The sequence below is a fragment of the Pan troglodytes genome, chromosome 3 (assembly GCF_028858775.2).
Source record: "Pan troglodytes isolate AG18354 chromosome 3, NHGRI_mPanTro3-v2.0_pri, whole genome shotgun sequence".
In the NCBI taxonomy this organism is placed as follows: Eukaryota; Metazoa; Chordata; class Mammalia; order Primates; family Hominidae; genus Pan; species Pan troglodytes.
The window spans coordinates 136,377,985-136,400,621 of record NC_072401.2 but is presented as its reverse complement, the minus strand read 5'-3'; the positions used below and the strand labels follow the sequence as shown (position 1 = coordinate 136,400,621).

The 22,637-nt window shown below is 35.5% G+C and overlaps 2 long non-coding RNA genes and 2 pseudogenes across 3 annotated transcripts; 2 read left to right on the top strand and 2 right to left on the bottom strand.

Annotated features, from left to right (window-relative positions):
- The first annotated feature begins 213 nt into the window (after nt 1-213).
- LOC100611126 (small ribosomal subunit protein uS5-like) lies at nt 214-957 on the top strand (annotated as a pseudogene).
- Nucleotides 958-6,129: 5,172 nt separating this feature from the next.
- Nucleotides 6,130-18,880, bottom strand: LOC107974114 (uncharacterized). 2 transcript variants are annotated; one of them, XR_001716660.4, is made up of 5 exons: nt 18,716-18,880; nt 18,477-18,628; nt 12,825-12,856; nt 6,466-6,570; nt 6,130-6,327 (listed from the first exon to the last, which is right to left on the bottom strand). It is a non-coding gene; the product is annotated as an uncharacterized LOC107974114 (long non-coding RNA). The 2 variants fall into 2 exon arrangements; XR_001716661.4 differs by having other exon boundaries at nt 6,530-6,570.
- LOC100609677 (cytochrome b-c1 complex subunit 8-like) lies at nt 8,593-8,841 on the bottom strand (annotated as a pseudogene).
- A 55-nt stretch (nt 18,881-18,935) lies between the features above and the next one.
- LOC134809837 (uncharacterized) lies at nt 18,936-20,421 on the top strand. The gene is made up of 2 exons (XR_010156396.1): nt 18,936-19,492; nt 20,093-20,421. It is a non-coding gene; the product is annotated as an uncharacterized LOC134809837 (long non-coding RNA).
- Nucleotides 20,422-22,637: the final 2,216 nt, after the last annotated feature.

The following is a 22,637-nucleotide window of genomic DNA, read 5'->3' as shown; positions in this document are numbered from 1 at the left end:
GGACACTTCTCTGTCACCATATTCTGTAGCCCACTTGTTGAAAATGATGTGGCGGATGACGCCAGTGCGGGGGATGGGGGCGTGTAGGCTCTGGTGGCCCTGGGATGGGCAAACGCGGTGGCTTCCGCGGAGGTTTCGGTAGTGGCATCTGGGGCCGGGGTCGTGGCCGTGGACAGGGCCTGGCCGAGGCTGAAGAGCTCGCCGAGGCAAGGCGAGGATAGGGAGTGGATGCCCGTCACCAAGCTGGGCCGCTTGGTCAAGGACATGAAGATCAAGTCCCTGGAGGAGATCTCTTTCTTCTCCCTGCCCATTAAGGAATCTGAAATCATTGACTTTTTCCTGGGGGCCTCTCTCGAGGACGAGGTTTTGAAGATAATGCCGGTGCAGAAGCAGACCCATGCTGGCCAGCGCACAGGTTCAAGGTGTTTGTTGCTATTGGGGACTACGATGGCCACGTAGGCCTGGGTGTTAAGTGCTCCAAGGAGGTGGCCACCGCCATCCGTGGGGCTATCATCCTGTCCAAGCTCTCCATTGTCCCCGTGCGCAGAGGCTACTGGGGGAACAAGATTGGCAAGCCCCACACCGTCCCTTGCAAGGTGACAGGCCTCTGTGGCTCTGTGCTGGTGCGCCTCATCCCTGCACCCAGGGGCACTGGCATCTTCTCTGCATCTGTGCCCAAGAAGCTGCTCATGATGGCTGGTACTGATGACTGCTACACCTCAGCCCGGGGCTGCACTGCCACCCTGGGCAACTTCGCCAAGGCCACCTTTGATGCCATCTCTAAGACCTACAGCTACCTGACCCCCGACCTCTGGAAGCAGACTGTATTTACCAAGTCTCCCTATCAGGAATTCACTGACCACCTCGTCAAGACCCACACCAGAGTCTCCGTGCAGCAGACCCAGGCTCCAGCTGTGGCTACAACACAGGGTTTTTATACAAGAAAAATAAAGTGAGTTAAGCCTGAAAAAAAAAAAAAAAAAGAAAATGATGGGACTTAGAGATAGATATCACATCAATCATTGAACTGTCCTAATGATTCACCTAGGTATGAACAGATTTTGGGTAAGTGAAAAAGAAAACTTAATTGTGTTAAATATGGCAGCATAAGCTAATCAATCCTGAGCAATATATTCATTATAGAAATATACTCTGTGTAATGTATAAATTATCTTCTTTCCCTAAATCTACAGATGAATATCTGTAGATACTGTTTTAACTAGTGTTTTAAAATGTAAGTCTTAATTGGTGAAGAGTTATTACTTCAGTTATAGCAAGTTTCAATTTCAATTATGCACATTTCTAGTGGGCTGGTACATTTCTTCAGTGTTTTGTTTATACACACCAAAATGAACAGTAATTTTTGGGCTAAATATTAAGTTTATTTCTATCCTTGATATATAGACAGCACAAACATTTAATATTTGTGTTACACATATATACTATAACTTTATTAATCACTATGTCTATATTTTATTTCTATTTTGGTTTTGGAGAGGTTATTTTTCAATTTTATAAGTTTTTTTCTTTGTTCTGTCTTTGATTTTCAACTTTTAGCTCAAATCCTAAATTTTCTCTCAAAATTTTCTAACTGCCTTCTCTGCTATTTGCTTATTTTTGCATATGCGATAATTTGGACATTACATTTTTTTTCTTACTTATAGTCATTTATTCCTCTCTCTTTTCCCATTATACTGTGAACTCCAAATGCAAAGAACTATGCAGAATACCAGCCAAAATTTTCTTTAATAGTTGAGTATGTGTTTTGATTAGTCAGTGCTCACGATATATTAAGCACCTTGGTTATATGTCATATTTATTTCAGAATTTCTGAAGGACTTGAAATGTACTGTACTTAGACATGGTACTAAAAATATTTGTTTAAGGATTAAATGAATCAATAGAATGTTTATTTGGAGATATGACAAAGAGGCTGGTTTGAATATTTGATGTTAAATAATTATTTCCATTGAAAGCTAAGATTCAATTCAGCTGGAGAATTATGAGGTTACTACTTAGATCTCTTTCTTTTAGCAAGAACTGAAGTGAAGAATGTACAACTGGTGACAAGGGAAAACCACGACTTTAATTTTGTTAAAAAATAAAACTAAACAAAGGAAAATATTTTTGGAGTCTTTATTCTAATGCTCAATGGCCTCACTTATTTTGACAATAGTCTCATCAATTAATCTAGTAATCTAACACAGTGGCTATAGAGTAGTTCGTAATCTGCCAAGAAATATAGCAAGATTAATGGGCCTAAAAATTCAGATAAATCAAGTGTCTACTAAGACACTGATCTTTTCTTCTCATTAAAGAAGTATTTGAATCATAATACCACAATGTTACAATGTTACGATAAGAAAGGCTTAATGAGATTGGTAGGTGAGTTAACTCACCAGTTGGTGAGTTATTTTCTTTCTTGCAACAGATTTAAAGGAATTCATTTTTTATATGCAAAAGGTAGTAATGATTTCCAATTGCTCGCCAAATGAACACTAAACATGTACTTTGACATAAAAATTTAAATAGATTTTATTCTGTAGAGGACTTTTAGGATTGCTGACCAATTGAGTGGAAAGTATAGAGAATTACCGTATACTTAGTATCTTCACATGTTTACAACCTCCTCCCTATCAATATCCTGCACTAGAGTGGTAAATTAGTCACAATTACTGAACCTACACAGCCAAAGTTCATAGTTTTGACATTAGGTTCATTCTTGATGTTATGGATTTTATGGGTCTTCCCTTACCCTTTGAAAACACTGATCTTTTTTATGTCTCCATAGTTTTGTCTTTTCTAGCATGTCATATTTTGAACTAATATAGTACGTAGCCTTCTCCCATTGGCTTTCTTAATTTAGCAATGTGCATTAAAGTTTCCTCCATGTCTTTTTATGGCTTGATAAGTCATTTCTTTTCAGTACTTAATAATATTCTAAAGTATTCATGTTCAACAGTTTATTTATCAATTCACCTACTGAATGAAATTCTTACTATATTGACAATTAGGAATAAAGCTACATATATGTCTATGTGCAGATTTTTGTGTGAATATAAATTTTTTACTCATTCGAATAAATTCCACGGAGTGTCATGGCTGAATAGTATGGCCAGAGTATATTTAGTTTTGTAAGAAACTGACAAGTTGGCTTCCAAGGATGTTGTAACATTTTTTATTCCCACCAGCAATGAATGAGAATTCTTGTTGCCCCACATCATCACCAGCTTTTTTCAGTGCTTTAATTTCAACCATTTAAATAAGTGTTTAGTGGTATTTCATTGTTGCTTTAATTTTCAATACCCTAAGGACATGATGTGGAGCTTGTTTTCATATGTTTATTTGCCATCTGTTTATATTCCTTGATGAGGTGCCTGTTGAGATCTTCTGGCCATTTTTAATCAAGTATTATTGTTATTGTTGAGTTTTAAGTGAGTTTTTAAAATATATTTTGGGTAACAGTTGTTTATCAGATATGTCTTTTTCAAATATTTTTTCCAGTCTGGCATATATTCTCATTCTCTTCACAATGTCTTTTGAAGAGCAGAGTTTTAAATTTTAATAAAGTTCAGCTTATTAATTATTTATTTCAAAAAACATGGCTTTGGTATTATCTCTATATATCATCAGCAAAACCAAAGGAATTCAGATATTTAAAAATATTATCTCCTAGGAATTTCATAGTTTTGCATTTCCTATTTATGTCTATAATTTATTTTTAGTTAATTTTTGTAAACAGTGTATTAATCCTTTTTGTTTAACCTGAATGTTCAATTATTCCAGTGCCATTTGTTGAAAAGACTGTCTTTTCTCCATTGCATTACTCTTGCTTCTTTGTCAAAGATCAACTAACTATATTTGAGTCAACTTCTGGGCTTACTATTCTGTTTAATTGATTTATTTACCTATTCTTCTGGAAATATCACACTATTTTGATGCAGTAGCTCTATAGAAAGCCTTGAAGTCAGATAGTGTCAGTCTTCTGATTTTTTTTCTATTTCTATATTGAGTTAGCTATTCTGGGGTCTTTGGCCTCTCCATATGAATTTTCTAATTAGGTTGTCAATATTCACAAAAAGACTTACTGGAATTTTGATTAGGAATGTATTGATCAACTTAGGAAAAACTGACATCTTGACAATATTGAGTCTTCCTATCTATGGACCTAGAATATCTCCCCATTTATTTGGTCCTTCCTTGTAACGTTCATCAGAATTGTATAATTCTCCTAATATACATATTATATATATATATAGTTAAATTTATATCTAAGTATTTCATTTCTGGAGGTGCAAATGAAAATGATAAGTTTATATCATTTATTTATTTTATGGTTTTTTGTTTCGAATTCGACTTATTGTGTGTGTCTGTAGAAAAGCAGTTGACTTCTGTATATTAACTTTACATCCTATTGAGAGGTGACAATGTGCTAGCAACCCTTGCTCGCTCTCGGTGCCTCCTTGGCCTCGGCATCCACTCTGGCCACGCTTGAGGAGCCCTTTAGCCCACTGCTGCACTGTGGGAGCCCCTCCCCGGGCTGGCTGAGGCCAGAGCCAGCTCCCTCTGCTTGCGGGGAGGGGTGGAGGGAGAGACGCCAGCGGGAACCAGGGCTGCATGCGGCACTCACAGGCCAGGGTGAGTTCCAGGTGGGCGCAGGTTCTGCGGCCCCCGCACTCGGAACAGCCAGCCGGCATCACCGGCCCAGGGCAGTGAAGGGCTTAGCACCCAGGCCAGCAGCTGCGGAGGGTACACCAGGTCCCCCAGCACTGCTGGCCTGCCCTTGCCATGCTCGAATTCTCACCGGGCCTCAGCTGCCTCCCTGCAGGGCAGTGCTTGGGACCTGCAGCCTGCCACGCCTGAGCCCCACTCCCCACTGGTGGGCTCCCACGCCACCAGAGCCTCCCTGACAGGTGCCACCCCCTGCTCTGTGGCACCCGGTCCCATCGACCGCCCAAAGGGTGAGGAGTGCAGGCACGCAGTGCGAGACTGGTGGGCAGCTCCACCCGCTGTTCTGGTGCAGGATCCACTAGGCAAAGCCAGCTGGGCTCCTGAATCAGGTAGGGTCTTGGAGAACTTTTATGTCTAGCTGGAGGATTGTAAATGCACCAATCAGCACTCTGTGTCTAGCTCAGGGTTTGTGGATGCACCAGTCAGCACTCTGTATCTAGCTAATCTGGTGGGGACTTGGAGAACTTTTATGTCTAGCTAGAAGATTGTAAATGCACCAATCAGCACTCTGTGTCTAGCGAAAGGTTTGCAAATGCACCAAGCAGTGTTCTGTGTCTAGCTAATCTAGTGGGGACTTGGAGAACTTTTATGTCTAGCTAGAGGATTGTAAATGCACCAATCAGCACTCTGTGTCTAGCTAAAGGTTTGTAAATGCACCAATCAGCACTCTGTGTCTTGCTAATCAGGTAGGGGACTTGGAGAACTTTTGTGTCTAGCTAAAGGATTGTAAATGCACCAATCAGCACTCAGTGTCTAGCTAAAGGTTTGTAAATGCACCAATCAGCGCTCTGTCAAAATGGATCAATCAGCAGGATGTGGGTGGGACCAGATAAGGGAATAAAAGCAGGCCTCCTGATCCAGCAGTGGCAACCCACTCAGGTCCGCTTTCACGCTGTGGAAGCTTTGTTCTTTCGCTGTTGCAATAAGTCTTGCTGCTTATCACTCTTTGGGTCCGCGCCTCCTTTATGAGCCGTAACACTCACCACAAAGGTCTGCAGCTTCACTCCTGAGGCCAGCGAGACCACAAACCCACTGGAAGGTACAAACAACTCCAGACACACCACTTTTAAGAGCTGTAACACTCACTACGAAGGTCTGCAGCTTCGCTTCTGAAGTCAGCAAGACCACGAACCCACTAGAAGGAAGAAACTCTGGACACATCTGAATATTTGAAGGAAAAAACTTGGGACACACCATCTTTAAGAACTGTAACACTCACTGCGACGGTCCGCAGCTTCATTCTTGAAGTCAGCAAGACCAAGAACCCACCAATTCCGGACACACTATAACCTTGCTGTAACTGCTTAATAGTTCCAGGAGTTTGTGGATTCTTTCAGATTTTCCATATAGTTGATCATATTATCTGTGAACAAAGACAGTTTTATATTTTCCTTTCCATTCTATGTACTTTATTGCATTAGGAAGGATTTGTAGTATGATGTGATAAAGAATGGCGGGAGGCGTTATCCTTTCATTGTTCTAGATTGCTGTGGTTTGAATGTCCCCTCCAAAACTCATGTTGAAACTTGGTCCACAGTATGGCAGTGTTGAGAAGTGGGGCCCTTAATAGGAGATTGGATCATGAGGGTTCTGCACCTATGAATGAATTAATACATTCATGAATTAATAGATAGATTACTGGATTAGTGGCTCGTAATGGGAGGGGAACTAGTGACTTTATAAGAAGAGGAAGAGAGAGCTGAGCTAGCACATTAGTATGCTAAGCCCTCTCACCATGTGATACTCTGTACCACCTGGAGATTCTGTAGAAAGTTCCCACCAGCAAGAAGACTTTCACCTGATGTAGTCCCTTGACATTGTACTTCTCAGCTTTCAGAACTGTAAGAAAGGAATTCCTTTGCTTATAAATTACACAAATTCAGGTATTCTATTCAAAATAACAGAAAATGGACTAAACATTGATATTACAGGTAAGCTTCAAGTTTCTCACCATTATGGATAGTGTTAGCTATAGATTATTTGTACATGTTATTTATCCAGTTATGGGAGTTCCCCTCTATTCCTAGTTTGCTGAGAGTTTTTATCATGAATAGGTATTAAATTTTCTCAAATGTTATTTCTGCATCTACTGATGTGATCATGTAGTTTTTTTTCTTTATCCTGTTAATGTGTTGGATTATATAAATCGAATTTTGAATGTTGAACTAGCCATGCATACTTGAAATAAATCTCATGTGGTCATAATGTATAATTATTTTGATACTTTTTTGATTAATTTGTTAATATTTTGATGAGGATTTTGCCATCTATGTTTACAAAAGATGTTGGTTTTTAGATTTTTTTGGTAATATATTTGTCTGGTTTTGGTGTTAGGATGGTGTTGGTTACATAGCAATAGAATGAATTATGAAGTTTTCCTTCTGCTTCTATCTTCTGGAAAATATTTTATAATTTCTCACTTAAGTGTTTGGTAGAATTCACCAGTGAAATCATCTAGATCTCGTGATTTCTTTTTGGAATGTTATTAAGTGTTGACTTAATTTCTTTAATAGATATAGGCGTATTCAGATTGTCTGTTTCATCTTAGGTAGGTTTTAGCAGATTGTTTATTTCCAGAAATTAGGCCGTTTAATCTGTGTTATTAAATTGTGGGGCATGAAGTTGTTTGTAGTATTCCTTTATTACTTATTTAATGTCTATAAGATCTGCAGTAGTGGCACCATTTTCACTTTTGTTATTACTAATTTGTGTTTTCTCTCTTTTTTAAAAGTTAGCCTGTCTAGAGGCTTATCACTTGTACAGATTTTTTTTTCAAAAAAAAAAACAATTTTTATTTTATAGATTTTCTTTATTGATTTTCTATTTTTGCTTTAATTGATTTTGGCTCTGATTTTTTTCTTTTGCTTTATTTGAATTTAACTTATTTTATTTTGTAGGTTCCTAAGGTGAACATGTAGATAATTGATTTTTTAAAATTTATTTTCTGGTACATGCTACAGTTTTCTTCTAACCACTGCTCACTGAATCTCATACATTTTGTTAGTTGTATTTAATTCAAAACACCTTAAATTTCTGTTGAAATTTCTTCTTCAATCATGTATCATTAAGGAGTATGTATTCTAATCAAGTATTTTGAGAGGTTTTTTCCAGCTATCTTTCTGTTGCTGGTTTCTAGTTTGATTGAGTCATAATCTGAGAGTAGACATTACATGATTTTTACTATTTTAAATTTGTTAAGTTGTCTTTTATGTCCAAAAATGTGGTCTATTTTGGTGGCAATTTCATGTAAGCTTGAGAAGAATGTGTATTCTGCATTGTTGAATGAATTATTCTGTAGATATTCATTATATCCTGTTAACTGATGGTGGTGTTGAGTTAAAGTATGTCCTTACTAATTTTCTGCCTGCTGGATCTATGCATTTTTGATAGAGAAGTGATGCTGTCTCCAACTATAGTAATTGATTCATTTATTTCTCCTTGCAGTCCTATCAGCTTTTGCTTCATGTATTTTGGCATTCTGTGAGATGCATATACCTTAAGAATTGCTATCTTCTTGGAGAGTCAATCTTTTATCATTTTGTAATGCCTCTTTTTATCCCTGATAATTATCCTAGCTCTGAAGTGTGTTTTGTGTGACATTATTATAGTGGATAGAGATACTTGATTTTTTATCTGTGTTAGTATGGCATATTTTCACCATCCCTTCACTTTCAATCTATATGTGTCTTCATATTTAGAGTTGATTTTCTTTTTTTCTTTTTTCTTTTTCTTTTTCTTTTCTTTTTCTTTTTATTTTGCAGAACATAGGAAGTTTATTGTGTCGTTAAGACACTAAAATGCAGACTCCTCTTCCAGAGAAAGCTCTTCCAGGGACAGGGAACCATCATCCAGATGTGTTGCTCATTTGTCATTTTCATGGGCAGCTGGATTCTTCCCCTTGGATCTCTGAAACTCTTGAGTCCCCCATGTATAGATAAGATAAAACACTACAAACGGCGGCATTACGCGAAGGAAAGACTGCCGAGTGCGGCGCAGCACGTTGGGGATTCCTTTACGGAAGTAGTACGGGAAGGCACGCTGCTCAAAAGGTGACAAGCTGTAGGAGATCACATGTTGCATCTACGTCCGATTCCCAAACTCGCTGCCCATCATGGCGGCGGCCGGGGTCACCTAGCCCTCCGCAGTCACCGATCCGGCGGACTCATTCCTAAAGTTGATTTCTTATAAACAACACATAGTTGAGTCTTGTTTTTTAATTCACCCTGACAATTGCTGTCTTTTAAATTAGTATTATTAGACAATTGATATGTAAAGTACTCACTGATATAGTCACATTAATGTCTATCATGTTTGTCACTGTTTTCTATTTGATGCCCTTGCTCTTTGTTCCTATTTTGTCTTCCCCTCTTTTTCTGCTTTTTGTAGGTTCAATTAAGCATTTTATATGATTCCATTTTCTCTCTTCTTACTGTATCAACTATACTTATTTTTATTTTTTTTTTTTAGTGGTTGCTTTGAAATGCAATTTCAGAAGTAGTGCAAGTACCTTATAATAACAACATACTTCTAATTCCTCCCTCTAATCACATGTAGCATTGTTACCATTCATTTCACTTATACAAAAGCTGTAATCATCAATTACATTATTGTTATTTTTATTTTGAACAAACCATTATCTATTAAATCAGATAGGAATAAGAAAACTAAAACTTACAATCTTACTTTCATTTATTCCTTCTCTAATATTCTTTATTTCTTCATGCAGTTCCAAGTCTCTGGCCTACATTACTTTTTTTCTCTCTAAAAAACTTCTAACATTTCTTGCAAGGTAGGTCTATTAGCAACAAACCCTGCAATTTTCACCAGTCTGAGAAAGTCTTTAGTTTTCCCTCACTTTTGCATTGTAATTTTACAAGCGAAAGAATTCAAGGTGACGTGGTTTGTGTGTGTGTATGTCTTGCTTTATTTTCTTTTGCCAATACTTTTAATATTTCACTCTACTCTCTTCTTGCTTATATTTTTTTTGAGAAGTTGGATTAATTCTTACATTTTCTACTTTATAGGAGAGGTATTTTTTCTCACTGGATTAACTCAACATTTGATCTTTATCTTTGATTTTCTGCAGTTTAGATATGATATTCCTGGGTGTAGTTTTTTATATTGATACTACTTGGTGTTCTCTGAGCTTCCTGTATGTGTGGATTGGTGTTTGATATTCATTTAGGGAAATTCTAAGTCATTACTACTTCTATTTGTTTTATTTCTTTCTCTCTTTGTTCTCCTTTTATTTTAATTATGTAGATATTACAGTTTTGTAGTTGTCCCACAGTTCTTGGATATTCTGTTGCATTTTTCTGGTGTATTTTTCTCCTTGTTTTTTGGTTTGGGACGTTTCTATTCACATATCCTTAAGCTCAGAGATTCTTTCCGTAGGCTTGTCCAGTCTACTAATGATCCTCTCAAAGCCATTCTTTATTTTTGTTTCAGGTTTTTATGGTAAGCATTTATTTTCTATGTATTCTTATAATTTCAATTTCTCTGCTTTCATTGTTCATCTGTTCTTGAATGTTGTGTATTTTTTTTTCATTACAGCCCTTAGCATATTAACCAAATATGGTTTATATTCATGGTCTGATAATGTCAACATTTCTGTCATAACTGAATCTGATAAATTCAACATTTATGCCACCCCATTGCTCTGTTTCTCAAGTATGCCTTTTAATGGTTTTTATTGTTGTTGTTAAACAGCAGATGTGATGCACTGGTAAAGGAAAATGTGGAAAATAGAGTTTTATAACATCATGGTAAGGTGTAGAGGGAGCGGAAGCTTTCCGCAGCCCCATGTTTAGATTTTACTCTTTTAGTGAGCCTCTGCTCCTGTGGTGTGAATTTCACAAATGCATCTCAATTTTTTTCTTTCTGCTCTTTATGTGATATAGGATGGTTAGTGGAGGATGGAGTTAGGTACCTCCTTTCCCCCAGATAAGTTAGGCTCTGCTAAAACCCCAGTAGGTTAGGCTCTGGCAAAATAGTTTTTCTCAAGATAAGGTCTTCTTAAGAATAATGGAATGCTGTGGTGTATTTTAAAATTGTTACTTTTCCTTCCCCTGCGAGAAGCCCAAAGAAATTTTTCTCTAATCTTCATCTTGAGAACTTCGTAGAGCTAAAGATAAAACTCAAAAAAATGCAAAAGCCTCACTAAGACTGGGTCCCCTGGAGTTTTTTTTTATTTTTTATTTTTATTTTTCATCTTAGACTTGTCCACACTAAGCCTCCAGCATTAATGACAATTCAAGCTTTCCTACCCTGGTACTGGCTCCAGCAGGAGTATGTTTCTGCTCTGTTAAGTTGAATTCTCTGTAGCTGCCTCTCTACAAACTCCACAGCAGTTTGTTCTGTGACCTCAGGTCTCTAGTCAATCTAAGAAGAGCAGTTTAGTTTTCAATTTGATCAGATTTTTACTTGTGGTTAGGATGCAGTGATGGCTTCAAAGTTCCTTACATGTTGGATTAGAAACCAGAAGTTCTTGACATGCAGTTTAATTTAAATCTTGCCTCATTCCTACTCCACACTACTCACCATATCTATTTAGTCTACATCGAAGTTTTTACTCTTCCTCCCTTGATAACAACAGAATATTCCACTCTCCCCACTTTTAGCGCTTGCTGACCTCCCTGCTAGACCTTTACCTCATAATACTCACTCATTCTTGGAGACTTAGAGCTATGTTCCTTTCTCTGGAAAAGTATGCTGTTCCCCTCCCATTACTAAGAGACTCTTTCATCAGTGTTATCTCACTAAAGTTAGAATCAATGTTTTTATTAATTTGTTTGAAATGTCTATTTAATCGCTTATTCAAATGTATTTGCGCCCTATTAGAATAATGATTCAATGTATTTCTTGCTATTGTTTGTCTTTTAAAGCAATTTTTTTTTCACAGTGCCTGGTAGAAACACTAAATTAAATCTTCTTAAAGGTATAAAAAAAGTTAACTAATGTATCCTTCTTTCAAATTAATAAGAAGGAAAGAAAAAGCATTTAGGAAAAAGAATCAAGCACTATCTTATGTTCCCCTTGTTTTCTAAAAGGATTTGCATTTAAAATATGCATGTTTGGGGACAGAGTGAATTAATATTGAGCTTTCTCAGTGTGACTATTCAAATAAAACAACTCGGTCCTTAACTTTGTGCATACCAGGGTACCAATTAATTGGCTTTGATCTATAAAATCTTTTGCGTTTTTTTTTTTTTTTAATTTAATGGTTTAGAAAAGAAGAAAAGCTAACAGCCGTGACAGCTTAATGAGATTGGTTGGTATATGGGTACCAACCAATTGGGGAGTTAAAATATTAAAAATACATGTTCCTTTTTGGAAAAACATTTGAAAGAATGTATGTTCTTGATAATACAAACTTTGATCCAATGCATTGTTAAAGATGAAAACAGCTTTTGTTCTCCCACACCTAGAGATTGTCAGAGTTAAAGATGATGATCAGTTTTTTTGGGGTGCTATAACCAGAGGTAATTACTTTTGTCTTGATCACGACACATATATGTATTGAAACATCACTTTGTATCCCATAAATATATACAAATATTATACATCAATTTTAAAAATTAATTTTCTAAAATTATTTATTTTAAATTGAGACATAAAATTGAATGTATTTATCATATGTAACGTGATGTTTTGAAGTACCTACACATTTTGGAATGGTTAAGTGTAGCTAATTAAAATATGCATTTCCTCACAGTTATTTTTATGGTGAGAACATTTAACATTCATTCTTAGCATTGTTTAAGAATGTAATCCATCATTATTAAGTATAGTCACTATGTTGAAAAACAGATTTCATGAACTTATAACTCCTATATAACTATAATTTTATATATTTTGACCAATGTCTCCCCAGTCCTCTTCACAGCCACCCCAACCTCTGGTAACCACCATTTTATTCTCTACTTTTATGAGATCAACTTATTTAGATTCTGCATGCGTGAGCTTATATAGTATTTGTCTTTCTCTCTGGCTTATTTCACTTAGCATAATGTCCTCCATGTTGTCATGAATGACAGATTATTCTTCTTTTTCATGGCCGAATAGTGCTTCGTTGTGTATACATACAGGCATACCTTGAAGATATTGTGGGTCCAGCTCCAGAACCCTGCAATAAAGTGAATATCACAATAAAGTGAGTCACACAAATTTTTTGACTTCCCAGGATATGTAAAAGTTTTGCTTACTGTATACAATAGTCTATCAAGTGTGCAATAGAATTATGTTTAAAAAACAATGTGTAAACCTTAATTAAAAATACTTCATTGCTAAATAATGGTAATGATTCTCTGAGCCTTCAGTAGGTTATAATTCTTTTCTGGCGGAGGATTTTGCATTGATGTTGATGGCTGCTAATGATTAGGGTGGTGGTTGCTGAAGACTGGAGTGACTGTGGCAGTTTTTTAAAATAAGAAATAATTTAACAGCTGCATTAGCTCCTAACAAGAGACTCAGCTTGTTCTTTGAAGCTTTAAAGCCAGACATTGGCTTTTCACTAGCTTTGAAAGTCCTAGATAGTATCTTCTTCCAATAGAAGCCTGTTTCATCTACATTGAAAATGTATTATTTAGTGTAACTATCTTCATCGATTATTTCAGCTAGATCTTCTGGATAATTTGCTGTTTTACCTTGAGCTTTCTTTCCTTAAACCTCAAGAACCAACATTTGATAGTTTCAAACTTTCTTCTGCAGCTTCCTTACCTCTCTCAGCCTTCAGAGAATTGAAGAGAGCTAGGGTCATGCTCTGAATTAGGATTTGACTTAAAGGAATGCTGTGGCTGGTTTGATTTCTGTTCAGACCATTAAAACTTTCTCCATATCATATCAATAATGAGACTGTTTCACTTTCTTATTGTTCATGTATTCACTGGAGTGACACTTTTAGTTTTTTTAAGGAACTTTTCCTTTGCATTCACAATTTGGTTGTTTGGTACAATAAGCCTAGCTTACAGGCTATCTCAGTCTTTGACATGCCTTCTTCACTAAACTTAATCATTTCTAGCTTTGATTTAAAGTGAGGGACATGCAACCCTCCTTACTTGAAAACTTAGAGGCCATTGTAAGGTTATTAATTGGCCTAGTGTCAATATTGTTGTGTCTCAGGGAAGAGGGAGGCCTAAGGAGAGGAAGAGAGAAGGGGAAATGGCTGGTCAGTGAAGCTATCAAATACAAACAATATTTATCAATTAAGTTCACTGTCTTACATGGGTGTTTGAGGTTTGTGGTGCCCCCAAACAATTATTACAGTGACATAAAGCATCAGTGATCCAAGATCACCATAACAGATATAAAACCGTGAAAAAAGTTTGAAATATTGTGAGAATTACCAAAGTGTGACAGAGAGACACGAAGTGATACTATACTATTGGAAATGTAGCACTAATACACTAGCTTGATGCAATGTTACCACAAACCTTCTTAAAAATCTAAAATCTGTAAAGCATAATTAAGTAAAGTGCAATGAAACAAGATATGTCTATGTCATATTTTTTAATTAATTCATTCATTCATTGATGGACACAGGTTGATTCTGTATCTTGGCTATTGTGAATAATGCTTCAGTCAACATATGGGGGCAGATATGCTTTTGACATACTGACTTGCTTTCCTTTAGGTATACACTGAGTAATGGGATTGCTGGGTTACATGGTAATTCTATTTTTAAGTTTAGAGGAACCTCCGTAACTGTTTTCCGTAATGAGTATACTAATTTACATTTCCACCAACAGTGTGCAAGCGTTTCCTTTACTTTACATCCACGCTATCATTGTAATCTTTTGTCTTTGTTGTAATAGCCATCCTCACAGAAGTGAGGTAATATGTCATCACAGTATAATTTGCATTTCCCTAATAATTAGTGATGTTAAGGATTTTTTTTCATATATCTGTTGTTCATTTGTATATTTTCTTTGGAGAGATGTCTATTTAAGTCCTCTGCCCATTTTTTAGTTGGGTTATTTGTATTCTTGCCATTGAATAGTTTGAATTCTTTATAAATTTTAGGTATTATCCCATTATCAGATGCATAGCTCGCAAATATTTTCTTCCTCAAGAAAATATTTTCAAACCTCAAGAGTGTTTCCTCACTCTTGATATTTTCTGTTGCTGTGCAGAACATTTTTAGTTTGATGTAATCCCATTTGTCTATAGTTGTTTTTGTTGCCTGCAATTTGAAGTTATATCCAAAAAAAAGTTGTCAAGACCAATTTCATGAAGCTTTTCCTCTGTGTTTTATTCTAGTAATTTCATAGTTTCGAGTCTTACATTTAAGTCTTCAATGCATTTTGAGTTAATTTTTGTATTTTTTCGTGAAATAAGGGCCTAATTTCACTCTTCTGCATGCAGGCATCCAGTTTCCCACCGCCATTTGTTGAAAAGACTGTCCTGTCCCCATTGTGTGTGCTTAGCACTTTGATAAAAAATCAGATGGCTATTAAGGTGTGGATTTTCTGGGCTCTCTATTCTGTTTCATTGGTCTATGTGTCTTGTTTTATGCTAGTATTACACTTTTTTGTTTGCTATATTGTAGTATATTTTGAAGTCAGGTAATGCAACGCCTTCAGCTTTGTTCTCCTTGTTCAACATTGCTTTAGCTATTCAGAGACTTTTGTGGTTCTAAACAAATTTTAGGATTATTTTTTCTATTTCTGTAAAGAATGACAGTAATATTTTGACAGGGATAGCATTGAACCTGTGTATCGCTTTAGGTGGTATGGACATTTTAACAAGTTTAATTCTTCCAAACCATATATATGGGATATCTTTACATTTATTTGTGTCTTGTTTAGTTTCTTTAACCACTGTTTTATAGTTTTCAGTGTAGAGATTTTTCACCTCCTCGTTTAAATTTATTTCTAATTATTATATCTTTTTTTAGCCATAGTAAATGAAATTGTTTTCTTGATTGCTTTTTCATATTGCTCACCATTAGTGTATGAAATGCTACTGATTTTTTGTATTGATTTTGTATTCTGTAAGTTTACTGATTTCATTTATTAGTTTTAACAGTTTTTTGGTGGAGTCTTTAGGATTTTTATATCTAAGATTTTGTTATCTACAAACAGGGACAGTTTACCTTTTTTTTGCAATTTGGATGTCTTTTCTTTCTTCCTCTTGCCTAATTGCTATAGCTAGAACTTCCAGTACTGGGTTAAATAGAAGTGGCTAGCTTGGCCATTGTTGTCTTGTTCTCAATCTTAGATGGAAAGCTTTCAATTTTTCTCCATTGAGTATGGTGTTAGCTGTGGGATTGTCATATACAGTCCTCATTATATTGAGATGCATCTCTTCTGTAATTAATTTGCTAAGAGGTTTTTTTAATTATGAAAGGATGTGACATTTTGTAAAATGCTGTTTCTACACCTATTGAAATAATCATATGGTGTTTCTTCTTTATTATGTTAATGTGATGTATGAGATTAGTTGACTTGCGTATGGAGTCATCCTTGCATCCTTGGAATGAATCCCATCTTATCATGGTAAATGATCTTTTAAATATTCCATAATATTTGGTTGGAAAATATTTTGTTGAAGATTTTTGCACTTAAGTTCACCAGGGATATTGGCCCATAGTTTTCTTCTTTTGTAATGTCCATGTCTGAGTTTGGTGTCAGGATAATACTGGCCTTGTAAAATAAATGTGGAAATATTCCCTCCTCTCTAATTTTTTGGAAAAGTTTGAGAAGAATTAGTATTAGTTCTTCTTTAAATGTCTGGTAGAATTCAAAAGTGAAGTTATCATGTCCTGAGAATTTCTTTGATGAGAGACTTTTTATTACTAATTATAATCTCCTTATTCATTATTGGTCTGTTCAGATTTTCTATTTCTTCATAATTCAATGTTGGTAGATTATATATGTCAAAAAATTTATCCATTTCTTCTAGGTTATCCAATTTGTTGGCATATATTTATTCATAATAGTTTCTTGTAATCCTTTGTATTTCTGTGGTATCAGTTGGGGTGTCACCCTTTTAATTTCTGATTTTATTTGAGTCTTTATTTTGAGTTTATTTAGATGAGGGGCTTATCTTGGGCCTGTTTCATAAGTGCACTTATTCCTTTCATGTGGGCTCCCATTCTATGACCTAATCATCCCCCCAAAGCCTTCATGTCCTAAAACTATCACCATGGGAGTTAGGATTTTAACATATGAATGCAGGGCTCGGGGGTAGGGGGAGACACACATCCACACCATAGCAATGCCCAGGTCTTAATCCCCAGACCATGTGAATATGTTCAGGTCATGGCATGATGAGCTTAAGTTGCTAGTCACCTGATTTTTTTTAAAAAAAGGCATTAACCTGGATTATCAGAATAGAAGCAATGTAATCACAAGGGTCCTTAAAATGGTAGTAGTATGTGGAGGAGAGAAAAAGAAGGAGACATATGAGAGAAAAATACAGAGAAATGCAAATTTGCTGGTTTTAAACATGGAGGAAATAGTCCATGACCTAAGGAATGTGGACATTCTCCAGAAGCTGAAAAAGGCAGAGAAACGTTCTCCCTAAGAGCTACCAGAAAGGACTAAAAACCCTTCTGAGACCTTGATTCTATCCCAGAATGACACATGTCAGACAACTGACCTGCTGAACTGTAAAATAATGAATTTGCATTCTTTTAGGCCACTAAAAGTGTTGTGATTTCTTGCAGTAGCAATGGGAAAGTAATATAAATTAATCTAATTGTTCATTCTGTTTGCTTTTAAAATGAAACAAATATTCACAGGGTACCTTGAGCTAAGTTCTTGAGGTGATATCACTATTTACATATTTGCATAGGATAGCATTTATCTAAGATATAGTAAGGGATATTCCAAATAAATTGTTGTTACAGTAGAAATGGGTATCCAGGTTGGGCCAGAAGGGGGTGCTCATGTATAGAGCAACACTGCCACTGCCTCATCCATCATCAGACTGAGAGTAGGGCGCAATTTATTGGATTATCAATCCTGTGAATACATGCACATTCGATGAAAAATCCAGAACCTATGACTGAAACTGTGACAATCAGAAGACTCAATATTTTGTATTTATTCTTGGCTATTTATTCCATATATGAATAAGTAATTTTTGAAGAAAAACAACTTCAATTTTAAGTAAACATTTATTTCTTGCTCTGAAAATATGAACAATATAGTTCATAATATTTAACATAGTGTCTACATTTCTATTATACAAAGTTTTGAGGTAGAAGACAAAAATGTATTTCTTTGCTACAAAGTTTGGGTAGAATTATCGATATTTACGGTGTGATTATACATCATAGAAATATTTCATTATCGTTACCAGAATTGGTTGTCAAATAAGTTGGCCACCTTGGTGATGTCCTCTTTATTTTATGATCATGTAGTCATGACTTAAAACATTTTGAACTTTTGTGTTGGACTTGCTTTAAACAATAATTGATGAATATTCCCAGAATATTAGGCTTACTGATTTTTATTTATATCTGCGGCTCTATCTTGCTGCTATCTTCAGTTTTATATTTACTCATTATGGTAGTGGCTTGGCTTTAATATCACGTTGTTGATGGAATTTTTATTTCAAAAATTAAATATACGTACATTAAAATCTTGCCCTAATTGAGGATGTTTAAATCATCAATAAATAGTGGTTGCATGAAGCAATACAAACAGAAAATTTTCATTCACACACCCATATACACACCCAAAGGTGAAGAATTCTGCTATACGTGGAATAAATGCCATTCTTCCCTGCCAGAAGCTTACCTTCATGCCTGCCACTGTCTCCGTATACTATACGTGTGAGGCTGCATAAACCACATCAAAGGCCTAAATCTAAAGCAGCCCCAGGATGAAGTAAATGAATGGGTTTATTTGTCTCTTGTTTTTGTCACTGATTTAACATTGTTCGGTGATTCCTGTAAAATAAGAAATATCTTTGTTTCTTATAACCAATTCTCTGAGTTACACCCATGTTTTAGTAATCCATTATTGATTTCTCTCACATTTTAGTTTGTCCATCTTGTCCCATAGTCAATCATTCTATTTGTCTGGGGCAAAGTTGTTGCCTTTTTAAAACATGGTCCTCCTACTTAATGAAGACTTGCCCTTTCATTGTCACCCATTCATATAGGTTTACGTAACCCACAGCTACAAGACGCTTTCAATACTTTATCAGCATTCTGGGAAATTCCTGGTAGCCTAGGAACCTGGAACCTAGTAACCTTTGATGTTGATCGCATGCTGCTCTAGCCTACCTTGTATTCTCTGTTGCTAAGATCTTCCCTTCCAAAAAGAAGATTTATTGAATAGATTCATCCAAGTTTCAGATTGGCTTCTCTCTAAATTGAATCCCAAAGTTACTATTTATTAGATAATTAAGCATTTATTGGTTGTGTTTATACTTCTTAAACAACAAAGCATGCACAAATATTATCTGTAGCCATTTAAAATAGATGATATGGAGGCTAAGTAGAAATGGGGTATTTATAGATAACAGAGCTATTTGCAAAGAATTGTATCAGCTTCTTGAAAATCATCAGGGCATTGTCTAATATTTAGATAAGCAGAAAAACAAGTGAATGCTCAATCAAATCTAGTTTTGTTATGTGTCAGGCACCGGGAATCTTTTTTAATGAATTAATAATTCTTAGAATATCTCCTACATCCATACTAACAGGCTGCATTTTTTCATTTGTCCTGCTTATCACAAGTGTGGCTAACTTCATATTTGTTTCAACGATGGAATTCTTTCAGAGTGTTTTGGCCTTTTATTCAATTTGGTATGCTTTTTTACTGTTTTGCCACAGTTAGAAAGGATTGATCAGTTACTATATAAGTCTCCTACATACTAGAAGGCTACTTTATATATCTGGGTCAAGACACTTCATAAATAGCTGAACACATATTTTATTGGTTTAATATTGCAGGTGGTTATATCACTTTCATAGAAGAGCTTTTACTTTCTTTAATTTCAATGCAGAATCTGGCAAGTGAACTGATAATCAATCACATTTGTTCTGTGCTTTTTAAAAGCTTAAATGCTTCACTGTGAAAAGCTGCTACTGAGAAGACACAGTGGGGTTTCAGAAGGATTTTTATTAGACAGGCCCTATGCTAGCTTAAAAATGATTTAATTTTCAATGTGCATATAGCACAGATATTACCAGTGCAGAAGAACTTATGGGGTATAAAATATCAATTTACATTTTTTCAAGATCCAATCATTTTAAATAGATGTTGTGTCTGTGGGCAAATTCACATGGGAGATAGGAAATGGAATGATAAAACAACAAGCAGGTGCAGCAAGTGAATTCATCTTTACTGGATATTTGAAATCATGAAATTCAAGTAGCATTTACTGTTCTCTTTTATTTCTACAGCTGCAAGTTGTAATGGAAAGCGCACCTCTCTGGAACTCGGGAGTCTTGGATCCTACACATGATTCTATGCATAAATAGAAATGAAATTAGCTTCCTGGATACTAAGCTAGTATTAATCAGGTGATCCTAATTAAAATCACTCTGCTAGCTAAACACTATTCAGCAAGATTTTGGTTACCCCAAGAACATTCTGAGACAATTGTATCTATAATTGATAAGACTTGACAATAATCTTTCTTCCTGAAGTGTGTTGTTAACTTTTTGGTTGACTCTTAGCAAAGTACATAGCATATAGTAGGCATTCAATAAATGTTCATTCATTTTTTGCATATTTTCAAATGTTATTTTTTGCCATCCATGTTTGTTTTAAGGGGTGGGCAATTAATCTACGTTGCCATTCATGAATTTCTTCTCAAATATCTCCTGCCTCTTTTATTTCTCCATGGAGTGAAGGATGAGAGGTATGATGTGTAGGAGGTGTTTCTTAGCTGTGTTTCAACAAGCTCATTATTATGATACTGAGACATAATTAAGATTGATAATATTTACTTAATGTTAATTTTCCTATAAGAATTGCAAGTGAAACATTATCTTATTTTAAGCCTCAAAATAGCTTTGGGATATAGATACTATTATTACTATAAATGAGGAACTGAACTGAGAGGGTCTAAGTGGTTTCATCAAGTTCACACAGTCAGTTATTGGTGGAACCTAGATTCAAATGATTGTTTTTGTCCATCTCCAATGTATTTTAATGCAAGCACTTCAGTAATGAATTATAAATTAGAACTGGCAAGACTCATTTTCACTCTCAAGATTTTTATAAACCCAATAGAATTACTCCTCAATAAAAATGTGTTAATCTTTGAAAGAAGATTTATTTTGATAAAAGCCAAAATATCAGTTAATTGTATCTATTAAGTATATAAGCTATTTTATGAACTTGCTAATTGAATCTAAGTTCGCATTTATGTCTCTACTTAACATCTGGAAAAGATACCTGTCTCTCTTAGGCATATAAAGAAATTTGAAATACTGAAATTATCTGCTTATAGAAACACTGAATCATTTACTGACAACTTCCCACATTAGCAATGTAAGATTTAAAACACCTGAAAAAGTTGTTAAAAAAAATGATCTCTGAAGATTTAGATATATGTTCGATGAGTCATATGTCAGAAATGAGTTGATTATTCATTTATTGACTCTCTTTCTACTGAGATATATGCAGATACACAAAACAGACTGTTAAAAACAGGCAAGCAGACAAACACATAGAAAACCAAATCATTAAAGTTATGATCCATTAATTACACTTCACATCAAACAGATATATTATTTTCAGAATGCTTAGGACTGAGTGTTCTTGAAGAATAAAACGTTTCAGACTAAAGAATTGAAAGCAACAGAGCTAGATGACATAAGGCTAAACTGTGGGGAATTTTTAAATGTTACAGGAGAAGTTATTTAGAAGCAGAACTGGGCACAAGCAACACTAACTACATAGTTCTCAACACTGCCTGTGTGTTGCAGTCACTTTGGGAGCCTTTAAAAATAGGGATGCTAAGACTCTACCCTTAAAAATGTCAATTTTCTTGGCTTGGTTCCAGATCATTTAAAATTGTTACCATCTAGTTGATTCAAGTGTTCAGCCAAAGTCAAAAACGATTTCATTTATATATGGCTTCATTAAAAACAATCCCCAAATTTATTGACCTAAGAATAATTTATTCCTTTTCAAATAAGTTCACCTCATAGCTGTTCTGCTCTACTTGGTATTGGCTGAAGTCACCCACTTGGTTGAATTCAGCAGGCAGAATAGGCTGAGCTGGAGGGTCCAAGAAGGCTTCACGCTCATAGCTGGGTCTCGAGGGCTTTCTACCTGGCCTTTCTCTCTCTGTGAGATGCCTCGTTACTTATGAACTCTGACCATGTGATGGCTGTAGTATGTAGTATGTAGTATTGTACTATGATGGCTGCATCTCCTGAAGAGGAAGGAAGTAGAAACTGCTGGTTTTATTTAAAAACTGGCCTTGGAAGTATCATAATGTCACTTATGTCATATCTTATTTGTCACAGTAAGTATCAAGGGCACCCCATATTCAAAGGAAAGGAAACTTGACTATATGTCTTCATGTGAGAATTGGCAAAACTCTTGTGGCCTTCTTTACTCCATTGGAACCACTCCTGTAATCCTACTAACTCTCGCTTAGGTACCTGCGCTGTGGCCTTCAAAGTAGGTTGGAGAGCACAGTTTCAATCAAGGACAAGGTAGAAAATAAATAAGTTGGGAAGGAAAATTTTAGTGATAATGCTCATATACTGAAGTGGTAGAGAAATATATCAGTCATATGATCACAGTGTCAGAGAGAAATTTTTAGAAACTTTTAGCAATAGCATAAGAGTTAAATGTCATACAGTTGGAATCATACAATACATAGCCTTTTCAGATTGGCTTTTTAAAAAAAAGTTCGTGATATGTATTTAAGATTCTTTTGTGTCTTTTTTTGGTTTGATAGCTCATTTCTTTTTAGTACTGAATAAC